Raw genomic sequence first — 27,095 nt, forward strand, 5'->3', positions numbered from 1 at the left:
CGGCAGTGCAGTGCCACCAGTAGAGTGCGTTGACGTGTTCTTGTATTGATATAGTCGTTAAAACAGTAGCCTATCTTGTGATTGTGTGACACAAGGGCAGAGTTGTAACCCAGCCATAAACTGTTCAGATGTGCAAAGTTGCAGCGAGCCGCCGAGTTTCGCGGTCATTTACTGAGAGTTCTGAGTTAGTGCTTCCCTCTACCACCCACACAACGAAAACAACCCGTTCCTGCAAAGGAAAATACTTTTGTGTTTAAAAATTCAGATTCTTAGATATACAAAACGTAAAGTCAACCACCACCACCATTTACCACCATTCCACCACCACCACCATATGCCACCATTTCACCATTTACTTTTTCCAATCATAGAAAAACGTGAATAAACTTAAGATGTATGGTTTTAATTTTACCACAACACTCTAAATTTAATATTATATATTTAACAAAATATTTAATATAAATAACACTGTACACCTTCTAAAAGTCATATCCAAGTATTTTTTTATAACAAAAGAGTTTATACTTTAGAACATAATATATATTATATTGTTCTCATGCTATTTGGTTTAAAATTTTGAAACCGTCTCCTGGAAAACTCATCCATTAAATCAGGAATCATTATGGTTAGTGATTCTCAAGACGCTGTTGGTCGTTTCTATCATTTTCACCACTCATTTGGTCACTGTCATCACAGTTATACCTAATTCACAAACTACATTGCCGTCTTATAGGCTATGCAATTACGTCACACATTAAACAATCAATCAACCGGAAAAGTTTACTTTTAGCGCATAATAGATCATTATCACTAGAATTAGCATAAAACTACGTTACTGTATTTATGTCACCATTTTAAGGATATCAAACATTTTAAAATCTAATCTTTCAAATCGTATTACCTATTCTGCTTAAAATGAACATTTTATTTCATTACAATGGAAAGAACGTAGGGGTATTGTATTTAACCTTCAGCACCGGATGGTAAATTCGTTGATGTTTTATTAGAAACTTTCTTTTAAGGGTTAGAAATACGTTTTCATTACCAAAAACCGTTTTTGCTTCTACAAAGGATTTACATAAGTGATAAGTTTTTAGATACAGTACAAATGTGTTTCTTTTCAATTTCAAATAATATTTTACAACATTTTAATGATTTAACTGATAATTTTTGGACTTAACGCAAAATATCAATATATTGCAGTTTGGAAAGTTTATAAAATAGAATTCCTTACTCTGATGTTTCTTCATTTTTTACTGCCGCTAATTATAGAAACATCAATACAAAATAAATCGTAGAGATATAATAGGATTCGTGAGCAGTGTGTCGTATTTTGGCGTAACAGAGATATCAACAAATGTGTGTTATAATAAAGCAATGAGTTGTTTTTCACTTGTGTTGAAACATAGTTATATCATTATATCATGTGATTTGCAGGAGATAAATTTCCTTATTTCAACGTTCCAATTTTAGCAAACCCGGCTTGCAATAAATTATTCTTGTACAAATATTAGCGTACCGCGTTTATCACGACACATCTTCATCTTACTTGATCGGACCAACTTTTTGTTATTAGTCTCATAACTAATATTCAGAAAATTTATAACTATAAAAAAAAAAACAAAAATATTATTACTTTAGACTTGCTAAGTCTATAGTAACGATATGTTAAGAAGATTTATTAGGTTAAGACATCGCTCTACCTTATATCAAAATGTGTTATGCATATAATTCAGTCCACTCTGACAAAACAGATATTATATCATTCCACAATATTTAGCGAATAATCATCATAAGAACGACGTGTGTCTACATTTAAATTGTGTTTCTGAAGTTAGACCCTTGATATCAAAGATTTTACATGATGAGAAGTCTAAGCGAATCCAGTTTTTTCTACAGTTGGTTTTGGACACTTTTCCCAGTCAGCGCTCGACGCGTTGCAGGATTCCTGTGTGATGGGTTTAGCTTAGTCGTTAGCTTATAAATAAAAAAATATAAACATGCTTTTATTCCTTCAATGATTGTATTAAAGTAGTGTGAAGCTGGATCATTGTTTAAACTTTTATTTTCAATCTATATTAAATTATTTTAACATAATTTTCTAAACGTATATAATATATTAGTGCTTCCTACCAGATACAATTACAAAACTTTATCAAAGATTCTGTATCAATTTCCAACACTACTTATCACATTGCCATATTCTGAATGAAAATATCCTATATGCCGACTAGAAAATATACTCATCATTTAAGTAATTCAACATTATGCTAATCCTCTTTTGTAAGAGCCATATTACTTTTCATCACTCGTGTAGCCCTCCTCATGTACATCAGGTAGTAAACAAGTGCTAAGGCGCTCTTAGTAAAACTTTCCCTGTACAAAGCGCATTAACGAGTTTTCACCGTCAAAGTTTAGAGACCTTTTTGTTGTTTGGTGGGTAGAATTTCCATTCGCTTACTTAACTTCGGTCAATGAAAAATCCAAAGAGTACAACCAAATTATAAAATAAATTATATAATGTAAAAATACCCTCTCTGATAGAAATCTCAATCTTAATCTGCCAAAAATGCGACATTAGAGTTTTGAATTAGTAGACTGTAAAATTATAGAGGTTTTTTTTTCTACGGCAAGCAGTCTATTTAAAATGCGCACAACAAAAACAAGATGGTTTACACAAGTGAGATTCAAGAGATTTATTGTACCATTCAGTAATAAATACAAATAGGTTATGTCAAAACTATGCAAAAATAAATCAAACCAATTTATATAAACAAATGAAATGTTCACCATTACAAAGAGTCACCATTACATGTAGCCTATAAACAAAATAGGGTTATAATACGTGGGGCCAATTAATTATTATTGCGAAGACATTAGCACCGGAGAGGCTTACACTTATGACAGATGTAAGAATTCTTAATTTCCACTAGATACAAAAACAATTATTAACTGACTCGTCATCATGCGTCCAAAGCTACAATGAGAAGCCCCACATTGGCAGATCGGAATTATCAGGATTACACAGCTTTGCAACTGAGCGTACTCGCTCCTCTCTGCGATCAGATTTTCAAAGAGCAAAATGTTCCACTTATAAAGGGCGCCTTTCAATGCCCTGTGCAAGATTAACCAGATACGTTTGTTCGCGCTGTCTTTCTAACTCAGCCGATTCCTTCAGACAACAAATTGGTTTCGGACACGCTCTTTCTTTCCTTTGGTCTGTGAATATTTCTTTGATTCAATTATAAAATCTACATTACAACGAACGTGGATCGATATTAAAGCTCCCTGTTTTAATGATACCTTAATTTGATAGTAAAAATACTGAATTACTTCTTGATCCGCATCGTACGTGTTATTAAATTACCTGAAAAAAAACCAAAAGATATACGTCTAATAACACTTGTAATAATATATGTTCTTCTAGAGCAAAATAAGGCTATACGGATAAAAACCTTTAGAAAACGATTGGACCACTGCAGGCCTCTTTTTATAGAAATCAAAATTCTAACAGTTTACAGCCACTTTGTTCTCCTATGTGCATCATATGTAAAAAACAACACTCAAAATTTTCCGACCAGAAATACATTCCATACGTACAGAACAAGACATAATCAGGAAATAGACCTTCCCTTTTGCAGGCCATCTAAAACTAAAAATGCTTTCCCGACCATAGCGCTCAAGATTTACAACAATCTGCCCCAAGAAATTAAGATCCTCGAAACAAGGAAGTTTAATAAAGTGTTGAAGGTATGGCTTATTGCATGGGTTATTGTTACAATATTTCATATAGCATAGATACTTGTACGTACTATAAATATTCTATAAGCCTATATCTAAATTAAATGCATTTATAACATCAAGGGTGTATGAGCAGAACATTTAGTGCACTGTAAACAGTACAAGGGGTGTTGTAAAGAGGGAGGGTTTCTGTGTACAGTTGCATGTCGACACAGCGTAGGTAGGGGGGGGGGAAGGATGACCTTCCTCTAATAACTTGTTTCCTTTTGTTTTCACCACCACCTGTATCAAACTGTCTCGCCGGTTTTCCGTCTCTAAGGATTTGGAAATTATGAAGATTAATATTGCGTTATGGGTGTCACTTAACTTCCAATATGTTTTAACAATATAAAGTTACGCATAAATTAATTACTAATTTATTTATGTGAATCTGTGTTTGGATTATAATTTTTACCACTTATGACTGTCATTTTCATTTTTCAAATGTTTTAACACTGCAACTTTTTCTCAATTGATTAAAATAATTAGGTACGTCTTGTTATTTGTGGTTTCAATGCAAGTAGGTTCTATCCTCTAACATTTTAAATGGATTGTTTGACTAGTGAAGCACACTTTTACCATTAAATGTAATATGTATTTTTTAAGTAAGTAATAATTAGTACCTGTTAAAACAAAATGGTGTAATAAAACACAATATTGAAAACATAAAACCGTAAAATAACCAAGCACGATCTATACTACTGTTACAATTATGTGTGAAATCTTATGTTTGGTGGCTTGATGTCAAATTGTATTACCAATCACACGGTAAAGCCTACTAAAAGTTAATCAACGTGCGTTTGATCTCATAACTATTTTACGGGCAATAGAATTTATTTTACATTATATTTTCTGAAAGCAAAGATACTTCATTCCCAGCGGATTTCATTACCCAATCGTTTAAATTACACTGTGTGTGATCTTCCTAAAAGATATCTCTAGTATGTCAGCTATGTCTCAGAATCTCCGTATCTGCAACGTATTACTATCTTTCAACGATTGTCTTTTGTATGTTTTGATTTGCAAAGCCGAAATAATTAAATTCAAGTTTTTTTTTATATTCCCTAAATTGATTTTGTCAGAGGTAAAAAGTCATAAATTTTCTTATTTGTTTTTTTCATCCGTACTATAGTTGCCGTTAAGTTCAATTTCCTCTTCGTATATGTGCTTTTTTAACATGGATTTTTAAAGGTTCCCAAGATTGTCTTGTCTTTTACAAACAACTAATTGCTGACTCATAAATGACTCTTAAAAAGATCCCATACATATGAACTCTAAATCGTACCACAATAGGAAATTATGAGTTTATATTTACCTAAAGAAATTATTTATAATTATAAATTTTAAATATAGTACCTACCGGTCAAAGAGAAAGCAAACACCTTTAGTTCAGTTGGAGGAAGAAATTAAGCGACTATTAATTATTCAATGTATTATTGAGGTTTTCAACACACTATTTTGAAGTAAGTTTAAAGAAATGTGGGTATAATAGGATCAACAGGTACAATAGCACTATCTTATAAGTATTTACAAGTATTAGGATCATTACAAAAAGTACCTAAATCGTATTTGTTACTACGAAGCAAAATATAAACTGTATTGGTTTTTTAGTTAAAACTACGATATTAAAATGTATCGTATCGAAATGAAAATGCGTAAAAGATGTTTATAAGTGTGTACAACCTAAAAAACGTATATAGGAAGTTAATGTTAAATGAAGCTATGCCACTTTTATGAGCAAAGCTCGGCCACCAGGTAGCTAATAGACTAATCAGCAGCTTTGTGTTGTTCTGTTTGTCCTAGTTTTATGTTGCCTTTGAGATTCTGTCACAAGGACAAATCTGCAAGTATTCATGTTCTGTCATAAACTAGTTTCTAAATGTTACAAAGTTTTCAAACTAATTATTCTTCGCTACTCTCCAATTACAAAGTTGAATATAAGTACGAGTACAATATCTTAATGCCTTTCTTATTTTTGTAATTTAATTTGTACAAAGATGTGTACAATATTTTTGCAAATGAAAATTCAACACACGTTTCCCATTGTATGTATATTAGTGTTTTTATTAATTAAACATCTTTAATATTATTGTACCAGAAACAAATCACGGCTATATGATTACATTGTGTTTATTAGCGTACTATAATAGTAATATCATGGGCATACTAACTACAGAAACTATATTTATTGCAGTACCAATATAATTTTAAAGTGTTAAATAAATGTTTCAAAGGTTCACTTTTTAGGTGAACACTTAAAATCATTCGCTAATACTAAAATAGTTTAAGAAACTGGAATTGTTTTGTTTTGTATTAGTGATAGTTAAGAAAAATATGTCAAAAGTAAACTTAACATGTGTAGCATGAATATGCATAACATGCATTAGGCCTATTATATGTATGCAAATGAAGACAGTCGTAGTTATTGTCTATGAATCTCAATAAACGAAACCCAATCGTGACCGCGTATTTTTACAATATGAATATATTCAGCAAAAAATCTGTTAAAAATATTAAGAAAGTATTATCTTGTAATATTTGTTGAACAGGTTTTGTGGGTGTGATAGCCTAGTGGTTTGCGTATCGGACTTCGGTGCTGGAGGAACGGGTTCAATTTCTGGCGCATCCACAAAACCATAATACGTTTGGACCTCTTTCCCTAAAAGAGTTTGATTTGACTTAGTTATAAAAAATAACACTGGCGTAAATGCAAACAAAATCATAGCTAAATGTGTATGATTGAGTAGTTGATTTGTGTCTGGTATCGTCGAATAGTGATCGCCAACAGATGGCATTGCAGTTTGAGGAGAGATGGGGGAAAAGAAACTTAAGAGTGATTGACGAGACGGGAAAGAAGAGCGTTAAACTAACTCAAGAGGCAATCAGGCAATGCGGGGAGAGTGAGCGCAAAAACAAGGTGACAAAGGTGTAAATCTTTCACCCTTAATAACCGATCATTATATGTTCGTATTTTAAAAGTGTCAACTAGTCTACTAAATGGTTTTAACAATTAACTAATTCTAATATTATTATGGTATGATATTATATACATCATATCACATACTTTAACATAAATTGACCCATCGCCTGAATGGAATGCGGAAAATACAATTTTCCTGCTTACACCCTTAAATTTTGCCATGCATGAAAGGACGACTTACTCTAAGCTAAAAACCGATCAATGTTTTCCTTATAAAACATGTTACTCGTCTGTATCTGTGAATATTTAAAATAGTGGATCATTGAATTTAGTTAACTCTGGCGATAGACATGTTTTAAATTAGGTACACACGAAACTCGCTTAACAAAACTGGCATTATGAGCATTTTACGTTATATCTTATTCATACTTAAGGACATTTAGATCTCGAATTTTTATAATTTGTAAAATTAGAGCAGCAAATGACTGATTTAACCCGTTGAATTTGTGAAAATAACACTTCTCTGCAGTATAATCAACTAGAGGGTTGACTGCTGTGTAGATGTGACGTGATCACATAGAGCGTCTCACTGTGTTTACTATACAGAGTACACAGAACAACACTCAAGACAGGGTAATAGGCTGTCGTGCCAGTCAACGTTCAGGGAACCTTCCAAATCAGTCGTTGGACAAACAATAGCTAGGCCAAGTACACAGCTGCTTTCAGCTGTTCATTACAAAGTAAGCACAGTTTTGGTTTTAATATCAATAAAACTAATTAAAAACCGCATACAGAAAAAACCTTTAATATACAATATTTACTTGCATTGCCCTTATGGTTGAGCTAAACGAAAATTGTTATGACTATTTTATTTTGGTTGCTCTGTTCAAATATGTAAACGAGTACATTTCAAGCCTTTCAAAACCAGCTTATCATCGGTAAGTAATGAGTCGCTGGTCAAACATTTAACATGAGGTGCTAGTGACATTTGAAATAAAAATGTTAGTTTTCTTCTTCTATGATCACCTAGTATTTATAAATTCAAAGGCTCGATCCCATGGAAAGTTAAAACCTTTTTGATAGTTCAAGATTAGACCCAGCTGTGCTTGATACACAATTTGCATTAGGGGTGATCCTGACTGAGGAACTAGCTGATCTTTATAACAAAGCTGTCATCTTCTCTTAATTCAACATTCATTCTTGACTCACATTTCCATTATTACGCATCATACTCTGGGCAAATCATATTAATCGAATGAAATGTGAACCAATCTAAATAATTAGGGTAAACCCATTCAATTCATATCGATTGTATCTTATTATAACCTATTTATCGAACAGAAAGGCTTCGTTCTATATATACACACCTTACTGTATCACCTAATGTTTGGTTTGATTGATAATTGATAATAGATTGATTGTCTGTCCATGATTTGGATATTGGTTCTTTTGATCAAAAATCACAATTGAGAAGCTTGAGTTTGTTATTGCGTTTGTACAAGCTATTGCATGCCATTTTGACGAGGAAGACAGGGGGACAGGTACTTATGCGTGCCATCATCTCCATAAAACTTAAAACATGGGTCTGTTGTTCCGATAAAAGCTGTATGGATATAACTAAAGTTGTATAAAAAATACATACTCATGTGTCGCTTATTAATTGTTCTATTCTTTAATGCCTTACATACAAACAGACCGCCATTCCTTCGACATATTTACGTATATTTCAATACATCCATGCTTTCAACTACTGGCTGCTACCTCAAGTGTTGACGGATGTAGACATATGATAGTGTTGTGCGGTGAAGTGTGAAGTGTAAAGTGGCTGTGACACTCAACACCAGCTACTCTAGCTGCCTTGACTGTTGCTCACATAATTACCCCACTTGAAATGCCCATCATGTTCTGTTCGATAACCTCTTCACTTTCGCCAACTGTTGCTCCTTGTAGTCACTGTGACAACGGCATCTTGCGACAGCTCTCGGTGCATGTTGATTAACAGGAACTGTCATCGAAACATGTTTTCGTCATATCAAAAGATCACTTAAAATTTTTGCAGAATTATATAATATTGAAGTGGTTATTTAGTCAATTCACAAAAATTATGTGCTGAGTTTACTTGATCTATACCTAATTGTTTAGAATGGGGATTTTTTTTTATAAAACATCTAGTGGTTTATTTTTGTATATGTATTCTTATCAGTTTTAGCAGCGTTATTTTTACTTTTTTGGCCATAGCTAGGTTACGCTACGTAAAATGTTTTAAAATACAAACGGTCAAAAGTGTATATAAATTTAAATCAGCAAACGCTTTTAACTCTCTTCGTCTTCCCTCTCATAGTACCAAGCATGATTGTTCACTTAAATAAAGAGAGCCCTATATATATTTATAAATGTTGGAAAGGATTTTCTTTAGGCTATTTTATTCTTATTTATATGTTTGAAATATGTTACATCTTTATTTATAGTTATACATTTATTTATAATGATATTAATTCAGTCCAACAAATCAGACGCCGGTTACTGAAGTATTCAACAGCGCCGGGTGAATTTCATAGACCTCATTACACAAACGTCGTGTTTTATTTTATCACCGTCACTAGTCATGTTTGGCTTTTATAAATTATTGCATGTTTATAATTTAGTACCGTTGTATTGCAGAGTCAGACTTGTTAAACTAATAAACACCCTTTCCCAATCGATGATCACATTATTGTGCTGTGGCTTACACAAGCTAGATTGGTAACGGTTTGAATGGAATGCAACTAGACGGGTTTTAAGTATTGTAATCTAAAAGTATTTTGTTTAAAAAACAATGTACGATGATAATGTGTGTTTGCAAACTGATTCATGTCCATCGTAGTATAGTGGAAAAAGAAGAAGATTATAGCTATCACTAAAAAGTAATGACTTACACATTGATGGATAGTTATCAATAATTAAACATATTTATAACCAGATCAAATCTCTTTTCTACAGGAAAATCAGTTATTACGAATTTTAACCACAGTCTTAAAAATTAAAACAATTATTGGTTTTAAACAAAGATCGGGACATTTAACCCCTCCACTGCAAACAAAACTGCTATAGGAAGTCGAAATAATGTATTTTTTAGTTCTTCAGTAATAGTTTTTTTTTCAAATAATTTAAGTACCCATACAGCCGATATTCCGCGACTGAATCCCTCGTTTACATTTAAGTCACTTGTCATCACGCCAAGTCCAGAATTGTTGCGTGACTCTGGCTATCGACTGGGCCAATCGGACACTGTGCTGGTCACCTATTTGCTTTAGGTGACCATCAGGTTAACCCATCAAACATTACTCAAATTACTTAATTAATTTGTGAACTCTAAAAGGTTCGTATGGTGATTCTAGGATGTGGTCATAGAAGAGTATTTTACTAATTGTAACATTTTGAGGTTTAGCTAAAAACTCTTTTATTATAAACATGATGGGCAGTATAACTACGAGCGGTCCACATGATAGTTAGATACGATAAAACTCTGGTCCCATTCTGCAGAGGAAGAGTCAATGATTTGAGTTTATAGGATCTTTAAAGACATTTTATAACATCTCAATGCCACTTAGTCTAAACAACGCAAAATTACATAAAATAATACACCTCTACTGATTTGTTTATTTGACAGTTTTGATGTAAGTAACAGTTCCTATTAGTCAGGTGGATTACATAAATGCTAGATTTCCTCTGATGAATGGACATATAATTAATAAACTAACATTTATTCGCATAATGCCACTGTTATCTTTCGACTAACATCACATTTGACATGAAATTAATCCTGATAAAAGTGAAATATATACGAATTCCTTTTTTAAACCTGCACTTAACCACCTGATAGACTTCCCCCGCCACAGCAAACCTGCAGACTAAGCGAATTTCCATTTACCGGGCTGCATTTCTACTAAAATAATGCCTTTAAATTGTCAGATTAATTTCCTATGTAAATAACAATAATTTTAATAAGTACTTAGGTTTGATGCTACAGGGAAGGTTTTGAGGTGCTTTTTTATTGGAACATTGATAGCTTAGGATGAAATTGCCAAATTTGATTAATATATATATACAGGGTTAGTAAAAAGTGTGGAGACCCCCTGTTATTTTTTTAACGGCCCATACTAGAAAAACTAAACTTGGCACACCTTTATGGCATGTTATGAAGTACTTTTTGGGCATAACCGTCACTTGGTGTAATCCCCAAAATGGGGGATTTTGGGGTAAACTAAACAATTTCAAATACAAAGACATATCGAGTGAAGGTCCTGGTAAAAGAAAACCAAAAACGCAAACTAGAGGTCTTTATCTCAATCCAGTAAAAAATGGCAGCCAATTGAAATTCTCAGAAGTTGAATTTAACTTGCAGCTTTCCAAGTCTGGAGACCCCCTGTAAATTTTGTAGCGGCTCACACTAGGAAAACTAAACTCTACACACCTTTTTGGCATGTTATGAAGTACTTTTTAAGCCTAATAGCCACTTGCTTACCAAACCCAAAATGGGGGATTTCGGGAGAAACTCAAAAGTTTTTAATGATAAGCCCCATCAAGTGACCCCTCATTTTGAAGGTCCTGGTAAAACAAAACTAACAACGCAAACTAGAGGTTTCTATCTCAATCCAGTAAAAGATGGAAGGTGATTGAAATCTTTAAAATCGGAAATAACTTGCAATTTTATATTGAATTGGCTGCCATATTTTACTGTGTTAAGATAGATACCTATAATTTGTGTTGTTAGTTTTCTTTTATTATGACCTTCAAAATGAGGGGTCACTTGACGGGACTTATCATTAAACGTTTTGAGTTTCCCCCCAAATCCCCCATTTTGGGTTTGGGAACTTATGAGAATTTCAATCGGCTGCCATTTTGTACTGACCTGAGATAGAGACCTCTAGTTTGCGTTGTTGGTTTTTTTTTACCAGGACCTTCAAAATGAGGGGTCACTCGATGGGTCTTTGTATTTGAATTTTTTTAGTTTCCCCCAAAATCCCCCATTTTGGGGATGAACACCAAGTGGCGGTTATGCCCAAAAAGTACTTCATAACATGCCATAATGGTGTGCCGAGTTTAGTTTTTCTAGTATGGGCCGTTAAAAAAATAACAGGGGGTCTCCGAACTTTTTACTAACCCTGTATATATCCATAAACAAGAAAACTACAATACAACTTTTTATTCTCCAAGAGAATAGTGAGGGAATTTTTAATTAAAATTTTTTTTTTATCTCTGTAACCATTAGGCATACAACAACGCTTCAATATACAAAATTATTTCTTTTTGGGAATAAATTGTGAAATGTTGTGTTTTTATTGTAAAAAATGGGAAAACCCTATTTTTAACCCATAACCCCCCCCCCCATAATCCCCTGTTCCCATAGCCCGATCATGCTGGTTCGTGAACTCGTTCGAATAAACGTAGGTTTACACGTTTTTTACTATTCGTCGTAATTCATCAAAATCGGTCAGCTTTGCTCGAATTATCGCGCTAACGGACATATAATACACATGATTTTGAACAGAGAGTGTTTTTGGCCTCTGGGGACCTCAAAACGAAAAAGTAAATTGGTCCCGGGTCTATGTCTTACCATGAGACCTACGGTAATACCTTATTCCCTATATGGGAAATTCACAAAAATTAAAATGTTTCCCTTAAATGTACCTTTAAAATTGAAATATGTTAATATGTTATTCCTATAGGCTAGTTTCACAACAAGTCACAACCATAACTACAAATATACGCCATATCATCACCCCTGGTAACCACCTTCACCACGACTACCACAACAGTAACCACTGCCACAGTTGGTAACCACCTTCACCACGACTACCACAACAGTAACCACTGCCACAGTTGGTAACCACCTTCACCACGACTACCACAACAGTAACCACTGCCACAGTTTGTAACCACCTTCACCATGACTACCACAACAGTAACCACTGCCACAGTTGGTAACCACCTTCACCACGACTACCGCAACATTAACCACTGCCACAGTTTGTAACCACCTTCACCACGACTACCATAACAGTAGCCACTGCTACAGTTGGTAACCACCTTCACCACGACTACCATAACAGTAACCTCTGCCACAGTTGGTAACCACCTTCACCACGACTACCACCACAGTAACCTCTGCCACAGTTTGTAACCACCTTCACCACGACTACCATAACAGTAGCCACTGCTACAGTTGGTAACCACCTTCACCACGACTACCACAACAGTAACCACTGCCACTGTTTGTAACCACCTTCGCCACGACTACCATAACAGTAACCTCTGCCACAGTTTGTAACCACCTTCACCACGACTACCACAACAGTAACCACTGCCACAGTTTGTAACCACCTTCACCACGACTACCACAACAGTAACCACTGCCACAGTTTGTAACCACCTTCACCACGACTACCACAACAATAACCACTGCCACAGTTGGTAACCACCTTCACCACGACTACCACAACAATAACCACTGCCACAGTTGGTAACCACCTTCACCACGACTACCATAACAGTAGCCACTGCTACAGTTGGTAACCACCTTCACCACGACTACCACAACAGTAACCACTGCCACTGTTTGTAACCACCTTCACCACGACTACCACAACAGTAACCACTGCCACAGTTGGTAACCACCTTCACCACGACTACCATAACAGTAGCCACTGCTACAGTTGGTAACCACCTTCACCACGACTACCACAACAGTAACCACTGCCACTGTTTGTAACCACCTTCACCACGACTACCACAACAGTAACCACTGCCACAGTTGGTAACCACCTTCACCACGTCTACCACAACAGTAACCACTGCCACAGTTGGTAACCACCTTCACCACGACTACCACAACAGTAACCACTGCCACAGTTGGTAACCACCTTCACCACGACTACCACAACAGTAACCACTTCCACAGTTGGTAACCACCTTCACCACGACTACCACAACAGTAACCACTGCCACATTTGGTAACCACCTTCACCACGACTACCACAACAGTAACCACTGCCACAGTTGGTAACCACCTTCACCACGACTACCACAACAGTAACCACTGCTGACTCAGTTGGCACGCGAACTGATCTACGACTGCAGCAATCGTTATTCTCTTCAAATTAAATGATTTTTTCTTGTTTGTTAGACACCAATTTTAATGGAGAATAGTATTAGTGAATTGTTTATTTGCAATTTTACTGTACAATTATTACACAACAACAACTAATTAAAACGTTTCCATAATTCTTGGGATTTCCTTCTTAAGTTTTTAAATGATAATAACGCTATACAAATAAACATCACTATACCCCAATCTCCGATAAAGAACGACGATTTACAAAAAAAAAAAACGTAAATGCTGTTTATGTCATTCAATCCATTTTTTAAAAACATTTCCTATATTATTATGTAGTTGCCCTGTACGTATACAGTGAATTTTATACTCCTACATCCATACTGTGCATACACATAAAACTAACACACAAGTCATATAAAATAAATTTAGTTTGATTTAGCATTTTTAATGACTCATTACGAGCCAAAGCTCAAAATACTTAAAAAACATTATTTTAACCACATAGGAAGGAATAGTTTCTTTTATTAATTTCTATGGTTGCAGCTTAAGAGAAGAAAATAAAAATAGTGTTGTGTAACCATCAAAAGATACGAAATATTATTAGTTTCATCAAACATCTCCATAAAATACCAACCTTACTCAAATTTTGATTTTCCTTTGCACAAAATATATTTTACCACATTTGTTACACTAACAGTTTTAATAGCGTATTAATATACAAATGTATTATCGTCTGATTAGATTTTCATGCTGCCACTTGTGCTCATGAATCACAGTGATAACCGGTCAAGATGTTACACGTACCGTCGCACACGTAATGGTATTGCAGCATTTAGCTAATGTCGATATATTGAATAGTTTACACACGCTAGCACGTCTGGACATGTTCATATGTTTCCAATAAAGCCCAATATATCAACAGCTTTTCAGCTAATATAGAGCTCTCATAAAATTGCGAGTATCATACAATATTGCAAATGTAACCGGTATTCAAATCTGACACAGAGTCTGTTTGAAAAAATATAAATTGTCATTGACATGCCATTGTGTTCTGCCTCGCTCATTGGTCATTTGCACGGATCAGCTCAATCTAATTAACGTTTCATTATTATTTCATAAGTCATTTCCACCGCAATCGACTCAATTAAATTTGTTTTGATGTTGATGAGTATTAATACCTTATAGCTGCAGTGCAATGAATCACATTCCAATTATTGCAAAGCTTTAACAACGTAAATCATGCTAAGCTGTAGTTAAACTTCTGCGACAATAATTTTCTAACACTTAATTCAGTGAGAATAAAAGGTTCGTGTAGCCTAACTAGAATGAATGTTTTCTTTTAATTAATTTTCAATCATTAGGTTAGAATTCACCGTAAAAATGATTTTAATTAAATATAGGCTAATAATTCTTTCAGTACAATAATCACATGTTACAGAATATCCGGCATCCGTAGAAATTTAAAATATAGGGAGATAACGTTTTATTAGTTAACCTCGAAGTAACACAATGTTGCGTGCAAAATAAGTTATTAACATTACTACCTCTTTGCTCGAATTTATTTTTTTCTATCCACAATCATAGTCGAGTTATTCGTTACGATTATATATATAACACAACTGGGTTTTTATATCTTTACTAATTACCATAGTTTAATAAAATGTGTTTGTAGCACTTTTAGGTTACCAATTGTGCGAAATTATATATACATTGTTCTATTTAATTGCGTTGTTATTCTTCATCTATAAACGTGTATCTTCTTTCTTATATGTTTGGTGTGAATTTACTGCAATCAACAAAATAATTGTAATAGCAACTCTTATTACTGCGATTTATCAAGTTGTGGTACTACCAAGGAGCAAGTAAAATAAGAATACTCTCTATTATGGATTTAAACGTTTAATGGTTTTAGGAATCAATGAATATACTGCAGTATATATTAATTACCGTATACAGTAATTAATTACAGTATGGTGAATACTAAAAAGTGTCCGTGTTACGACGGACAGTAGCTATACTGATACTGTGCTAATGATACCGAAGAGCAATTCCTCCCCTTCTCCTAATACTGCAGCTTTTTAGTTGTTAAATAATGAATGCCTCTTCCCAACTGTCATAATAAATACTTATGGATACAATTCATCTTGAGGATTCCAGAGAAGTTTTGAAAGGAAAGTTTTCTTTCGGGGTAATCCTCCACATCTGTATTCTTTAAAAGGTAAACGTGTATTTTTATATTTGCTTAATGAAGTTCACATTGCGTTTTAAGAACTTGTTATGCTATAAAAAGTCAATAACTTCAAGTAAATTGTTTTTTCTGTTCCTACGTTTGGTTAGCCATTCTATTGTCAATTGCTATGTCACTAAAATCTACGGTATATATATTTTTGTGTGATGAACAATTGATCAACCAAGTAATGTTAGCTTAGTAATAATTATTTCTGCTTGATGCAGAATTTTTTGTTGTCCTTGGCAACTTTTTGGTTGTACCATCATTGATAGCAGATTGTAAATTGTTGGTCGTCTTAACCTATAAAGACCTTTACCTAAAACAATTAATGGGACCTAATAGAAAGAGGGTAAGAGATAGTTTGATATTATTATTTATGATAATAAGCATTTTTGTTTATATATTTTAATGTATAGTTGATTAATAAGTGGAACAGAATTAATAGGCTACTAAACTTATATTATTTCTCAACTACTCTCTGTTCGTTTACAATATCACTCGTATAAATTATATCAGTGATTAATTGAATTATGTGCATTACTAATATCAAAAAGTAAAAACTCGAAACAATTATGTAAAATTAATTTGAGGATAATGAATCAAACATATTTTTATCCGACCCCTTGCTTTATACTCTTTGAAACGCTTTTCTATATTACTTCCGTAGGTCAAAACAATAAGAAAACATATAATAAACATGGGTCTGAAAAGTCTCGGTTTCTGTGTGTCTAACGAATCAATCTGATACTTTGTGTATAAATAAGTCTCATCCATCTCATGTTCAAGGTTTTAAATCTATCGCTTTAATAGCTCGAAAGTTATCGGTACATCTGTGAAATTCACATACATACAGACAGATAGAAAACTAAGCTTTTTAGACTCATGTTTATATAAAGTTTTATTAATGTTTTGGCTTTGGCAACAAATACAAAAGCGTTTCAAAGATTCTGTACATCCTCTACATTTGCACACTCAATTACATTGTACAGTATATTCCAAAGAAAATGAGTCTTGAACTTATTGGTAAGCCTTTAGCACTATCACATTAATCTCAAACTGTATTTAAAAATACAGACCACCGTATGCAAATTATGCATTATTTTTTCCATTAGCTAAATTTCCTACAAGCGTGTCCCTAGTGTTATTCGCTCATAATTAATTGACGCGTGGAGTCGACATGCCGCACTGCGTAACCGGAGCCACGTGTGCATAGTAGAGTAAGATTTAAAAACATGAAATATCATTCACTGGTGATAAGTTGTCGGGACACGCAACCTCACAACCTTTTCCTTTTCCTCCTTCGCGACGTCGAGCCACCCTTGCCACTACTGCCACTGGCTCACGGCAGGACACGCAACCTCACAACCTTTTCCTTTTCCTCCTTCGCGACGTCGAGCCACCCTTGCCACTACTGCCACTGGCTCACGGCAGGACACGCAACCTCACAACCTTTTCCTTTTCCTCCTTCGCGACATCGAGCCACCCTTGCCTCTACTGCCACTGTAGACTCACGGCAGGACACGCAACCTCACAACCTTTTCCTTTTCCTCCTTCGCGACGTCGAGCCACCCTTGCCTCTACTGCCACTGTAGACTCACGGCAGGACACGCAACCTCACACCCTTTTCTTTTCCTCCTTCGCGAAGTCGAGCCACCCTTGCCTCTACTGCCACGGTAGACTCACGGCAGGAAACGCAACCTCACACCCTTTTCTTTTCCTCCTTCGCGAAGTCGAGCCACCCTTGCCACTACTGCCACTGACTCACGGCAGGACACGCAACCTCACACCCTTTTCTTTTCCTCCTTCGCGAAGTCGAGCCACCCTTGCCACTACTGCCACTGACTCACGGCAGGACACGCAACCTCACACCCTTTTCCTTTTCCTCCTTCGCGAAGTCGAGCCACCCTTGCCACTACTGCCACTGACTCACGGCAGGACACGCAACCTCACACCCTTTTCCTTTTCCTTCTTCGCGAAGTCGAGCCACCCTTGCCACTACTGCCACTGACTCACGGCAGGACACGCAACCTCACAACCTTTTCCTTTTCCTCCTTCGTGACGTCGAGCCACCCTTGCCACTACTGCCACTGACTCACGGCAGGACACGCAACCTCACACCCTTTTCTTTTCCTCCTTCGCGAAGTCGAGCCACCCTTGCCACTACTGCCACTGACTCACGGCAGGACACGCAATTTCACACCCTTTTCTTTTCCTCCTTCGCGAAGTCGAGCCACCCTTGCCCCAACTGCCACTGTAGACTTACGTCAGGACACGTAACCTCACAGCCTTTTCCTTTCCCTCCTTCGTGACGTCGAGCCACCCTTGCCTCTACTGCCACTGTAGACTCACGGCAGGACACGCAACCTCACACCATTTTCTTTTCCTCCTTCGCGAAGTCGAGCCACCCTTGCCTCTACTGCCACTGTAGACTCACGGCAAAACACGCAACCTCACAGCCTTTTCCTTTCCCTCCTTCGTGACGTTGAGCCACCCTTGCCTCTACTGCCACTGTAGACTCACGTCAGGACACGCAACCTCACACCCTTTTCTTTCCCTCCCTCGTGACTTCGAGCCACCCTTGCCTCTACTGCCACTGTAGACTCACGGCAAAACACGCAACCTCACAGCCTTTTCCTTTCCCTCCTTCACGAAGTCGAGCCACCCTTGCCTCTACTGCCACTGTAGACTCACGCCAGGACACGCAACCTCACACCATTTTCTTTTCCTCCTTCGCGAAGTCGAGCCACCCTTGCCTCTACTGCCACTGTAGACTCACGGCAAAACACGCAACCTCACAGCCTTTTCCTTTCCCTCCTTCGTGACGTTGAGCCACCCTTGCCTCTACTGCCACTGTAGACTCACGTCAGGACACGCAACCTCACACCCTTTTCTTTCCCTCCCTCGTGACATCGAGCCACCCTTGCCTCTACTGCCACTGTAGACTCACGGCAAAACACGCAACCTCACAGCCTTTTCCTTTCCCTCCCTCGTGACATCGAGCCACCCTTGCCTCTACTGCCACTGTAGACTCACGGCAAAACACGCAACCTCACAGCCTTTTCCTTTCCCTCCTTCGTGACGTCGAGCCACCCTTGCCTCTACTGCCACTGTAGACTCACGGCAGGACACGCAACCTCACAGCCTTTTCTTTTCCTCCTTCGCGAAGTCGAGCCACCCTTGCCTCTACTGCCACTGTAGACTCACGGCAGGACACGCAACCTCACAACCTTTTCCTTTTCCTCCTTCGCGACGTCGAGCCACCCTTGCCTCTACTGCCACTGTAGACTCACGGCAGGACACGCAACCTCACACCCTTTTCTTTTCCTCCTTCGCGAAGTCGAGCCACCCTTGCCTCTACTGCCACGGTAGACTCACGGCAGGAAACGCAACCTCACACCCTTTTCTTTTCCTCCTTCGCGAAGTCGAGCCACCCTTGCCACTACTGCCACTGACTCACGGCAGGACACGCAACCTCACACCCTTTTCTTTTCCTCCTTCGCGAAGTCGAGCCACCCTTGCCACTACTGCCACTGACTCACGGCAGGACACGCAACCTCACACCCTTTTCCTTTTCCTCCTTCGCGAAGTCGAGCCACCCTTGCCACTACTGCCACTGACTCACGGCAGGACACGCAACCTCACACCCTTTTCCTTTTCCTCCTTCGCGAAGTCGAGCCACCCTTGCCACTACTGCCACTGACTCACGGCAGGACACGCAACCTCACAACCTTTTCCTTTTCCTCCTTCGTGACGTCGAGCCACCCTTGCCACTACTGCCACTGACTCACGGCAGGACACGCAACCTCACACCCTTTTCTTTTCCTCCTTCGCGAAGTCGAGCCACCCTTGCCACTACTGCCACTGACTCACGGCAGGACACGCAATTTCACACCCTTTTCATTTCCTCCTTCGCGAAGTCGAGCCACCCTTGCCCCAACTGCCACTGTAGACTTACGTCAGGACACGTAACCTCACAGCCTTTTCCTTTCCCTCCTTCGTGACGTCGAGCCACCCTTGCCTCTACTGCCACTGTAGACTCACGGCAGGACACGCAACCTCACACCATTTTCTTTTCCTCCTTCGCGAAGTCGAGCCACCCTTGCCTCTACTGCCACTGTAGACTCACGGCAAAACACGCAACCTCACAGCCTTTTCCTTTCCCTCCTTCGTGACGTTGAGCCACCCTTGCCTCTACTGCCACTGTAGACTCACGTCAGGACACGCAACCTCACACCCTTTTCTTTCCCTCCCTCGTGACTTCGAGCCACCCTTGCCTCTACTGCCACTGTAGACTCACGGCAAAACACGCAACCTCACAGCCTTTTCCTTTCCCTCCTTCACGAAGTCGAGCCACCCTTGCCTCTACTGCCACTGTAGACTCACGCCAGGACACGCAACCTCACACCATTTTCTTTTCCTCCTTCGCGAAGTCGAGCCACCCTTGCCTCTACTGCCACTGTAGACTCACGGCAAAACACGCAACCTCACAGCCTTTTCCTTTCCCTCCTTCGTGACGTTGAGCCACCCTTGCCTCTACTGCCACTGTAGACTCACGTCAGGACACGCAACCTCACACCCTTTTCTTTCCCTCCCTCGTGACATCGAGCCACCCTTGCCTCTACTGCCACTGTAGACTCACGGCAAAACACGCAACCTCACAGCCTTTTCCTTTCCCTCCCTCGTGACATCGAGCCACCCTTGCCTCTACTGCCACTGTAGACTCACGGCAAAACACGCAACCTCACAGCCTTTTCCTTTCCCTCCTTCGTGACGTCGAGCCACCCTTGCCTCTACTGCCACTGTAGACTCACGGCAGGACACGCAACCTCACAGCCTTTTCTTTTCCTCCTTCGCGAAGTCGAGCCACCCTTGCCTCTACTGCCACTGTAGACTTACGTCAGGACACGTAACCTCACAGCCTTTTCCTTTCCCTCCCTCGTGACATCGAGCCACCCTTGCCTCTACGGCCACTGTAGACTCACGGCAGGACACGCAACCTCACAGCCTTTTCTTTTCCTCCTTCGCGAAGTCGAGCCAGCCTTGCCCCAACTGCCACTGTAGACTCACGGCAGGACACGCAACCTCACACCATTTTCTTTTCCTCCTTCGCGAAGTCGAGTCACCCTTGCCTCTACTGCCACTGTAGACTCACGGCAGGACACGCAACCTCACACCCTTTTCTTTTCCTCCTTCGCGAAGTCGAGTCACCCTTGCCCCAACTGCCACTGTAGACTTACGTCAGGACACGTAACCTCACAGCCTTTTCCTTTCCCTCCCTCGTGACATCGAGCCACCCTTGCCTCTACGGCCACTGTAGACTCACGGCAGGACACGCAACCTCATAGCCTTTTCTTTTCCTCCTTCGCGAAGTCGAGCCACCCTTGCCTCTACGGCCACTTTAGACTCACGGCAGGACACGCAACCTCACAGCCTTTTCTTTTCCTCCTTCGCGAAGTCGAGCCAGCCTTGCCTCTACTGCCACTGTAGACTCACGGCAGGACACGCAACCTCACACCATTTTCTTTTCCTCCTTCGCGAAGTCGAGTCACCCTTGCCCCAACTGCCACTGTAGACTCACGGCAGGACACGCAACCTCACACCATTTTCTTTTCCTCCTTCGCGAAGTCGAGTCACCCTTGCCTCTACTGCCACTGTAGACTCACGGCAGGACACGCAACCTCACACCATTTTCTTTTCCTCCTTCGCGAAGTCGAGTCACCCTTGCCTCTACGGCCACTGTAGACTCACGGCAGGACACGCAACCTCACACCCTTTTCTTTTCCTCCTTCGCGAAGTCGAGTCACCCTTGCCCCAACTGCCACTGTAGACTCACGGCAGGACACGCAACCTCACACCATTTTCTTTTCCTCCTTCGCGAAGTCGAGTCACCCTTGCCTCTACTGCCACTGTAGACTCACAACAGGACACGCAACCTCACACCCTTTTCTTTTCCTCCTTCGCGAAGTCGAGCCACCCTTGCCCCAACTGCCACTGTAGACTTACGTCAGGACACGTAACCTCACAGCCTTTTCCTTTCCCCCCTTCGTGACGTCGAACCACCCTTGCCTCTACTGCCACTGTAGACTCACGGCAGGACACGCAACCTCACAGCCTATTCCTTTCCCTCCTTCGTGACATCGAGCCACCCTTTCCTCTACTGCCACTGTAGACTCACGGCAGGACACGCAACCTCACAACCTTTTCCTTTCCCTCCCTCGTGACATCGAGCCACCCTTGCCTCTACTGCCACTGTATACTCACGGCAAAACACGCAACCTCACAGCATTTTCCTTTCCCTCCCTCGTGACGTCGAGCCACCCTTGCCTCTACTGCCACTGTAGACTCACGGCAGGACACGCAACCTCACAACCTTTTCCTTTCCCTCCCTCGTGACATCGAGCCACCCTAGCCTCTACTGCCACTGTAGACTCACGGCAGGACACGCTACCTCACAGCCTTTTCCTTTCCCTCCCTCGTGACATAGAGCCACCCTTGCCTCTACTGCCACTGTAGACTCACGGCAGGACACGCAACCTCACAACCTTTTCCTTTCCCTCCCTCGTGACATCGAGCCACCCTAGCCTCTACTGCCACTGTAGACTCACGGCAGGACACGCAACCTCACAACATTTTCCTTTCCCTCCCTCGTGGCATCGAGCCACCCTTGCCTCTACTGCCACTGTAGACTCACGGCAGGACACGCAACCTCACAACCTTTTCCTTTCCCTCCCTCGTGACATCGAGCCACCCTAGCCTCTACTGCCACTGTAGACTCACGGCAGGACACGCAACCTCACAGCCTTTTCCTTTCCCTCCCTCGTGACATCGAGCCACCCTTGCCTCTACTGCCACTGTAGACTCACGGCAGGATACGCAACCTCACAGCCTTTTCCTTTCCCTCCCTCGTGACATCGAGCCACCCTTGCCTCTACTGCCACTGTAGACTCATGGCAGGACACGCAACCTCACAGCCTTTTCCTTTCCCTCCCTCGTGGCATCGAGCCGCCCTTGCCTCTACTGCCACTGTAGACTCATGGCAGGACACGCAACCTCACAGCCTTTTCCTTTCCCTCCCTCGTGACATCGAGCCACCCTTGCCTCTACTGCCACTGTAGACTCATGGCAGGACACGCAACCTCACAACCTTTTCCTTTCCCTCCCTCGTGACATCGAGCCACCCTAGCCTCTACTGCCACTGTAGACTCACGGAGGACACGCAACCTCACAGCCTTTTCCTTTCCCTCCCTCGTGACGTCGAGCCGCCCTTGCCTCTACTGCCACTGTAGACTCACGGCAGGACACGTAACCTCACACCATTTTCTTTCCCTTCCTCGTGACATCGAGCCACCCTTGCCTCTACTGCCACTGTAGACTCACGGCAGGACACGCAACCTCACACCCTTTTCCTTTCCCTCCCTCGTGACATCGAGCCACCCTAGCCTCTACTGCCACTGTAGACTCACGGCAGGACACGCAACCTCACAACCTTTTCCTTTCCCTCCCTCGTGGCATCGAGCCGCCCTTGCCTCTACTGCCACTGTAGACTCATGGCAGGACACGCAACCTCACAGCCTTTTCCTTTCCCTCCTTCGTGACATCGAGCCACCCTTTCCTCTACTGCCACTGTAGACTCACGGCAGGACACGCAACCTCACAACCTTTTCCTTTCCCTCCTTCGTGACATCGAGCCGCCCTTGCCTCTACTGCCACTGTAGACTCACGGCAGGACACGCAACCTCACAACCTTTTCCTTTCCCTCCCTCGTGACATCGAGCCACCCTAGCCTCTACTGCCACTGTAGACTCATGGCAGGACACGCTACCTCACAGCCTTTTCCTTTCCCTCCCTCGTGACATCGAGCCACCCTAGCCTCTACTGCCACTGTAGACTCACGGCAGGACACGCAACCTCACAACCTTTTCCTTTCCCTCCCTCGTGACATCGAGCCACCCTTTCCTCTACTGCCACTGTAGACTCACGGCAGGACACGCAACCTCACAACCTTTTCCTTTCCCTCCCTCGTGACATCGAGCCACCCTAGCCTCTACTGCCACTGTAGACTCACGGCAGGACACGCAACCTCACAACCTTTTCCTTTCCCTCCCTCGTGACATCGAGCCACCCTAGCCTCTACTGCCACTGTAGACTCATGGCAGGACACGCAACCTCACAACCTTTTCCTTTCCCTCCCTCGTGACATCGAGCCACCCTAGCCTCTACTGCCACTGTAGACTCACGGCAGGACACGCAACCTCACAACCTTTTCCTTTCCCTCCTTCGTGACATCGAGCCGCCCTTGCCTCTACTGCCACTGTAGACTCACGGCAGGACACGCAACCTCACAACCTTTTCCTTTCCCTCCCTCGTGACATCGAGCCACCCTAGCCTCTACTGCCACTGTAGACTCACGGCAGGACACGCTACCTCACAGCCTTTTCCTTTCCCTCCCTCGTGGCATCGAGCCGCCCTTGCCTCTACTGCCACTGTAGACTCATGGCAGGACACGCAACCTCACAGCCTTTTCCTTTCCCTCCTTCGTGACATCGAGCCACCCTTTCCTCTACTGCCACTGTAGACTCACGGCAGGACACGCAACCTCACAACCTTTTCCTTTCCCTCCCTCGTGACATCGAGCCACCCTTGCCTCTACTGCCACTGTAGACTCATGGCAGGACACGCAACCTCACAGCCTTTTCCTTTCCCTCCCTCGTGACATCGAGCCACCCTTGCCTCTACTGCCACTGTAGACTCATGGCAGGACACGCAACCTCACAGCCTTTTCCTTTCCCTCCCTCGTGACATCGAGCCGCCCTTGCCCCTACTGCCACTGTAGACTCATGGCAGGACACGCAACCTCACAGCCTTTTCCTTTCCCTCCCTCGTGGCATCGAGCCACCCTTGCCTCTACTGCCACTGTAGACTCACGGCAGGACACGCAACCTCACAACCTTTTCCTTTCCCTCCCTCGTGACATCGAGCCACCCTAGCCTCTACTGCCACTGTAGACTCACGGAGGACACGCAACCTCACAGCCTTTTCCTTTCCCTCCCTCGTGACGTCGAGCCACCCTTGCCTCTACTGCCACTGTAGACTCACGGCAGGACACGCAACCTCACACCCTTTTCTTTTCCTCCTTCGCGAAGTCGAGCCACCCTTGCCCCAACTGCCACTGTAGACTTACGTCAGGACACGTAACCTCACACCATTTTCTTTCCCTTCCTCGTGACATCGAGCCACCCTTGCCTCTACTGCCACTGTAGACTCACGGCAGGACACGCAACCTCACAACCTTTTCCTTTCCCTCCCTCGTGACATCGAGCCACCCTAGCCTCTACTGCCACTGTAGACTCACGGAGGACACGCAACCTCACAGCCTTTTCCTTTCCCTCCCTCGTGACGTCGAGCCGCCCTTGCCTCTACTGCCACTGTAGACTCACGGCAGGACACGTAACCTCACACCATTTTCTTTCCCTTCCTCGTGACATCGAGCCACCCTTGCCTCTACTGCCACTGTAGACTCACGGCAGGACACGCAACCTCACACCCTTTTCTTTCCCTCCCTCGTGACATCGAGCCACCCTTGCCTCTACTGCCACTGTAGACTCATGGCAGGACACGCAACCTCACAGCCTTTTCCTTTCCCTCCCTCGTGACGTCGAGCCGCCCTTGCCACTACTGCCACTGACTCACGGCAGGACACGCAACCTCACACCCTTTTCTTTTCCTCCTTCGCGAAGTCGAGCCACCCTTGCCTCTACTGCCACGGTAGACTCACGGCAGGAAACGCAACCTCACAGCCTTTTCCTTTCCCTCCCTCGTGACGTCGAGCCGCCCTTGCCTCTACTGCCACTGTAGACTCACGGCAGGACACGCAACCTCACAGCCTTTTCCTTTCCCTTCTTCATGACGTCGAGCCGCCCTTGCCTCTACTGCCACTGTAGACTCACGGCAGGACACGCAACCTCACAGCCTTTTCCTTTCCCTCCCTCGTGACATCGAGCCACTTTTGCCTCTACTGCCACTGTAGACTCACGGCAGGACACGCAACCTCACACCATTTTCCTTAACCTCCTTCGTGACGTCGAGTCACCTCTTATAATTAATTACTAATAGGTAATTGATTTTTTAAATAATTGTTTTTTTTAAGATCTTTGACCAACAGTAAGATCTAAAATATAAATAAGTTTATTTAGTAAATTGTTCAGTATTTTTGTTTATATTTAATAATATAAATACTATTTTAACCGTCAATTCTTAAAAAAAGGTTTAACATCTCTTATGAAATGTTCAACAACCCAACCCCTGCCATCGGGAATATAAATTAATTAAAATGTAAGTAGAAAATTAAATTTTTACTGAAACGCGATGCGTTCACAGGACTTTGTCGTTTCAGTTGGTGTAGTGTATTTAACAGAAATAGCTACTAAATAAATTATTTCTAAACTAAATGGGCTTAAAAGCGTTGTCAAGTTTTATTTGATGATTGAGATTTATCCTAAACTCTCTTTTTTTGGATTTTCAATGATGTCTTCACTTAATCAGTCTGTACAATTAATGCAGCAATGTTATATTTTACCTTTGAGATTATAATTATTATTAAAGCATTTCACCACTAAACCTGATTAAATATGTGTTTTTACATAATAAATTATACATCCTTATGATCCGTCACAAAAATAAATTAACACTAGGCCTATAATGTTAACTGGAATGAAAATTGGTTGTCTAAATTTGGAAGAGACTCACGTAAACAGGGGTGGCATATGAGGCCAATTGGGGTGCGAGGCGAGCGAATGTAGGCATGTAAATAATGTAAATTCAACGTGAATGAATTTTCTCACAGCGTTATACTCCAATGTACGAATAGCAAGGTCTAAAGCTGTCTATTTTGGTGTAGTGAAACCATTGTGAGCGGCTTAATCATTACAAGTCTAATTGTAAAGAATAGATCACCTTAATCAGTTAATTTCCTAAAAGGGATATTTTATGCGCATCCATCCACAGACATTTGGAAATCAATTTTACAAAACGATTTTAAATATTTTTGTCGTACATATTGACATCTAATT

General features: G+C 41.1%; 1 protein-coding gene across 4 annotated transcripts in view; it reads left to right on the forward strand.

Annotated features, from left to right (window-relative positions):
* The window catches only part of LOC128983912 (nucleolysin TIAR), a 557,066-nt gene that overhangs the window by 470,840 nt on the left and 59,131 nt on the right, over positions 1–27,095 (forward strand). The window lies entirely within an intron of this gene.

This window comes from Macrosteles quadrilineatus, unplaced genomic scaffold, assembly GCF_028750875.1.
Source record: "Macrosteles quadrilineatus isolate MER2022 unplaced genomic scaffold, UCM_ALF_1.0 Scaffold_1__1_contigs__length_201487025, whole genome shotgun sequence".
In the NCBI taxonomy this organism is placed as follows: Eukaryota; Metazoa; Arthropoda; class Insecta; order Hemiptera; family Cicadellidae; genus Macrosteles; species Macrosteles quadrilineatus.